Source organism: Ctenocephalides felis, unplaced genomic scaffold (assembly GCF_003426905.1).
Source record: "Ctenocephalides felis isolate EL2017-DRISC unplaced genomic scaffold, ASM342690v1 CF-g0.4_SCAFFOLD_01170, whole genome shotgun sequence".
NCBI lineage: Eukaryota > Metazoa > Arthropoda > Insecta > Siphonaptera > Pulicidae > Ctenocephalides > Ctenocephalides felis.
In genome coordinates, this window is record NW_020537324.1 from 1,493,627 (window position 1) to 1,499,626 (window position 6,000).

Sequence of the window (6,000 nt, forward strand, 5' to 3'; positions counted from 1 at the left end):
AACTAGATGCAAATATTAGCAGTAATAATTTCGACCATCTCGCCACGAAGGTTCAATTATTACTGATTGTGAGGTACAATAAACTTTTCGTATTGCACCCTCTATGGTTCCGAACCCGAAACTATTCAATTAGATAACAATTTTTGAATTTTAGTATCATCTGGTAACAATTCATAGTTTTGTCTCTTTCTGACCCCAATAAAAGAGGTTCGCAATAACAACTAAAATCATTCTGTATTTGGACCTCTCGGTCGACACTACGGTCAGTGGTAAGTCTTTTAAAAAATATTTATGTATTATGTAATCATTTCGTGTATTCAGTTTCAAATATGTGTCATGGAACTTGTGTTTTGGTTCATTCGATTTGACTTAATTTTCTGTTGAATTATAATTATAAGAATGTAAATAAATTGAAGTAAAAATTCGTTTCTTTAATATTAAACCATTTGCGTTACATTTTCTAATTCAATATATTTGTGCTGAAGTGTCGCCTTAGTGTTTATTGTTGTGAAAATATTTAATTTTAGCCTTTGAGTTAACATAAATAATTTAATGCAATCTTTAGATTATTAAATTTAACTATAATTAAATAATATTAAATTTTAATATAAATGTTATGTTTCAGATATTTACGATTGACTACATTTGTTTTGTTTCAGATTTCATACAGTGTTTTGCGCAGTGGCGGATTGCTTTAGGGATTTATTGTGCATGAATTTTTTTTTATTCAATCACATTTACAATTTTTAATTATTTTTTATAATTTTGAGTTATTTGCGTCCACATTTAAATTTTTTCTGTTCGTGCGAGTAAGTCACTCGTAATTTTAATATCGTTTGAAACGATATCCGCGTTTAAATGTGTTCCTGTCGCCTACCCCCCACGGCAGGTTCTAGTAATTCGCGTTTCGTTAATAAATTAATTTTTTTCAATCGGTGTGTGGATCCTTGCGATGTTTTTCCCAGAAGCAACGCAACCCCATACACTTTAATTTCTAATTAGTATTATATGTACAATGCTTAATTTTTTAGAATTATTTTATTAGTAGCATGGATGTAAATAACTAGTTTAAAAATCTAAAAACTTTGTTAAATAAATTACTTGTTTTTATTTTGACTGATTTTTCTGCTCCAATGCAATGAATCTGTTTTAATTAAATAATTTAAATTTTTTGTGATTGCACAATAAGTCTCCTAAACGGAGAAATGTTGAAGACGTACTGTTTGAAGTTAAAAAAAAAAGGTAAGATGATACAAAACCCTAAATTATGTGAAAAAATAACAAAATTGACATTTATTTTAGTGTAAATGGGCCTCGACTAAATATACCACGAGGTTGAATACTACAACAACGAACAGGAGAACATGTGTACCTATATGATGTACCAGAGCACTGGAATAAATACGAGTAGGCTACCACGTAGTATTTATAAGTCATTGTCTATTTAATTTCTTTCAAGTCACTTTTTATTTCAGGGTTGCAGAATTAATTTCTCACCGCGACGGCAAGCACCACGACTGCTAGGAGATTGTGGTGGATTAAAAAGGTTGAAGGTACCCTTTTTGGGGTGCAATGACTGCTACTTGGTACATCTTAGCATTGCGTTTACCAATATACAGGGTTTACCTTGGAGCCCCAATCTGACTTTTAATAAAAACCGGTAATTATCTGTAGAGTGCGTAACTAACTACACGAATGAAACAGAATCTATACTTATTAACTTATTTAATGTTACCTAGTTGTGTTCGTCGTAGGTGCGAAGATATGACCGTATTTTGTAGTCATGTCTTAAGTCTAAATTCTGATATACTATTGTTTTGGTTGATCAAAAAGCTTGAAATTATAGATGTGTATGATACGGCGTGATGACAAAGGGGATCGCATACAATCGGAGAAGCCTCACTTTTTCTGGGTTGTGTGTTCTTCGCCCATGGAACAACACACGCACCACTATACACTAATTGTGCACTTACGACTCGATTGACTACCTCTGAGGACTGATACTTAAAAAGTGATTGCGTCTTTGTAACGACAGCATGCAATGTTTCCAAAGTGTTGCACAACCTTTAGTGCAAACTACATCCGCCGCCGCCCGCCTATATGGTTCCTGTCGTATGTGGTCCAGAGTCGCGATAAAGACTACACACATCATTTCCAAGGAGTTTCTAAACTCCTAAACTAAATCCCCACCTGCCTATAAGGCTCCTATCGTATGAGGTCCGGAGTCGCGATCGTTTTTCAGTATCAGTCATCTCAGGTGGTCAATCCAATACGGAGGACACAAGTTAGTGCATTAGTGATGGTTGTGATGTTGTGCCCGGCAAAAAGAACACGATCTAGAAAAATCCGATCGAGTTTTCCGATTTTAAGCATTCCCCTGCGTAATTACGCCGTTCTATACATTTTTAATCATTTCTAGCTTTATCATTAGCCCATCGTTAGTACATTCGAATTTAGGCTTAATGCATCACTATACATAAGTGCGGTCAAGCTCTCGGATCTGTAAACATAACTCGGTAACAATCAATAAGTTGGTAAGTAGATTCTGTTTTAATTGTGTAGTTAGTTAAAATCTCCACTGGTAACTGCAGGTTTTGTTGAGTCGAATTACGGCGCTAAGGTAAACCCTTCATATTGGGGAGTGAGATGCTAAACATACCAAATAGCAATCTTTACACTCTAACAAGAGTACCCTTAACCCTTTCAGTTCACCTCAAAATGGATACCTACAGGTTTTCTCGTATTCATAAGTTAATATTAAGTAATTAGACCTTGGTTAGATATAAGTATATAATATTTTTATTTTTGTTACCGGGGCCCCGTTTGTATGTTTGCCCCTATTTTTAGGGGCACTTGTGTTTTTTTTTATGTCATTTCAGATGTCTTTCCAAGAAAATTGCTTACCAAATGAGTACCAAGAACTACTTCCACAACCCATAGGAGAAATTGATCAGACTAATTGATGTATCAAGATACTAAAATTATTGGCATACTGCTAACTTTCATTCCAGATGTCTTTCAAAGAACACATTGTATTGTATGTCTATATGTTTTACCAAGATATACACGAACCACCAAGAGACCACTACCGATTTAAAGGATATGTGCAAGTGGGTACCAACAATTACTTCTGCAACCCATACGAATAAATGTAATGAAATTCTATGTTTACCTCTTTTTAGGTCTTGCACGAGATTTGGCAGAAAATATCATCAACTCGAAACCAACTAGCACCACTACTACCTGAACTACCGCCTACAACTGAATCGGATGATATGACATAATCGAAAGGAAAATTAACTGTGAGATAAGACTTACTATTATCATAGTAGTATTTAGTTAATATCAGGTTAGGGGACGTTTCGACATTAAAATCTTTGGCCGTACTTTTTTTGGGGTTGTTCGCGTACTTTTATTCAGAGCTCAAAAGGGTGGCGTCATGAAAGAACCTCTCTTATATTTTTCGCGCTCTTCTTTACATTAATTAATTAATTATCATTTGTCCTTAAACTTCATAGGCTGGGAACCTATGAAGTTTTTTTTCAAGTGTTTACATGGTGGATCTGGGGGGTACATCATGTAAATGCTCTTTTTTTATAAATTTACAATCACCGCTAAAATACTAAAGTTACACATTTTATATTGATTTTTTTCTTTACCACGAGAGGTTCTTTCATTTTTAAAAACCGAAATTTTTGGGTACATTAGGTCATTTCGCGGGGGTTCTTCTATTCGCGATATATTCGGGTCAGTTAGGCATAATTAGTTTGTAAGTTAGTTTAAGTGGATTAGGGCTGCACAAATCGATACTTAGTAGTATTTACACTATATCCATTTCCATCTGAAATGTTAGAAACGTAAATATGAATAGAAGTATCTATTTCTGTGGCGACACCACATTAAAAAAAACGCGCCTGGCAACTCTACCCCATGGGTGGTGAGGAAAAGAGTTGCATCCTAATTAAGTACATATAATTATCAAAATTAAAATATTTAAATAATTATGTTAATTAATAAACATAAATGTGACAATATATGTGTCAAAATATCTTAAAATAAAATTTTTGCAAAATAATCTTTGCTTTTTAATATATGGTTAATGTTATTTTTAAATTTTTTTTCAGAACTTCATAAAGAATTATTAGATGCTTTCAGAAAGAATATTGTCAATAATTATTAATTTTGAATTAGTTGAAAAAATACTATAAATACTATAAATACTACAATGCGAAGAGGTATATGGTTTTTGATAAAATATATTTTATCTCTTTGCATTGTAGTATTTTTTCAACCTCTAATTCAAAATCAATTACTATTATTCTTTTTAAAAGCATCTAATAATTCTTCAGAATATGTGAGATTTAAAACTTTAGTCAGAATTAAAAATAAAATTTGAATTATTTTCGATATAAACAAAAAGAATTTTTTGAAAAAAATTTGAAGCAAATTTTTTTTTTCAAAATTACTTATTTTGTTGAAATAAGTAGAAAGTTTTTTGAATCATTCAAATCGGACGCTTAGTTCTCTCAAAAACTGCCATTTTTGCACATTTAGCTAGGTGTCTCCGTAACGGCTAGACCTGCCTTTGCCAGAAGCTAATTACCACTTCTTCCCATCATTACAAATTGAATGTTTTTTAGATCATTCAAATTGGATGCTCCGTTTTCTCAAAAACTCGATTTCTATTTTCTGCACTTTTTGCTCCGTAACTCCGAAATTACTATTTAAAATTACTACAACTTACCCAACGCAAAGTTAAAAATTATATCTAAATAATTCAAAATAAATTGTTTATTTAAAAAAGTAAAATTTTGTCTATTAAAAAGGGCGCCAGAACGGATAGGGCCTAGGGCGGCAGAAAGCTTAATGCGCCACTGCTTTTGGTATGTTCCGTGTGATCAAATTATATGAATATTATGGTTACTTTTGTAACTAATAAAGGTATCTATGATATTAATAAAACCTTGCATAAAAAAGTAACATGCATATTGCATTTTTTATAATTACGAAATAACCTTCACTGCCAACAATAAAATGAAATCGCTAATTTCTTCATTTCTGTCAATCCAAATATTTTTTTAGAAAGTTGTGATGAAGAATATAGCCCTTCTTCAATTCATGCAACCATTACCCAAATAAGAAGTTATAAACATGATAAGTTAATCTCTGGTAATTGTTTCTTTAATATCAATTATTTTTTCTAGCTGTTTGTAGTATTTATGAATGAAGTTATGAAATTAATTGCAACTATTAACTATATTAGAGATTTTTATGCATATATATATATATATATATATATATAGTATAATTTAATAAATAAAAGTTTTGTAAATATTTATTAGAGATATATGAAAAAAAATCGATGTTAAGAACATAAATGCATTGTGCAGCTAAGTTTATGAGCTATTTGTAAATAATATATGAAAATAAGCATCTAATAGTTTTATTTGATCATGTTATTTAAGTTATTTCATTGATATATGGGATATAATATATAGGTGCATAGTCTATGTAAACAAATTAAATAATTAGAAACGTTTTGTGATGGATTTGAAAATCTATAAAATTTTACTGAATTTTCTTACAATAGTTTTTTCCCAATTTTTTTTTTCCAAATTTTTTTTGACCAAATTTTTTTTCCCCAATTTTTTTTTGACCAAAAATTTTTTTCCCAAATTTTTTTTTTTCTCCAAAAGTTTTTTCCGAAAAATTTTTTTTTCCAAATTTTTTTTTGACCAAAATCTTTTTGACCAAAAAATTTTTTTCCCAAATTTTTTTTTTCCAAAATTTGTTTGACCAAAAATTTTTTTCCCAAAATTTTTTTCCCAAAAAATTTTTTTTCCAAAATTTTTTTGACCAAAAATTTTTTTCCCAAAATTTTTTTTTCCAAATTATTTTTGACCAAAATTTTTCTTCCCAATTTTTTTTTGACCAAAAATTTTTTTTTCCAAAATTTTTTAGACCAAATTTTTTTTTGACCAAAATTTTTTTTCCCAAAAT

At 30.6% G+C, this 6,000-nt stretch overlaps 1 long non-coding RNA gene across 1 annotated transcript; it reads left to right on the forward strand.

Moving 5' to 3' along the window:
* Positions 1 to 1,133: 1,133 nt before the first annotated feature.
* Positions 1,134 to 1,880, forward strand: LOC113366777. The gene is made up of 3 exons (XR_003366300.1): positions 1,134 to 1,242; positions 1,303 to 1,407; positions 1,476 to 1,880. It is a non-coding gene; the product is annotated as an uncharacterized LOC113366777 (long non-coding RNA).
* Positions 1,881 to 6,000: the final 4,120 nt, after the last annotated feature.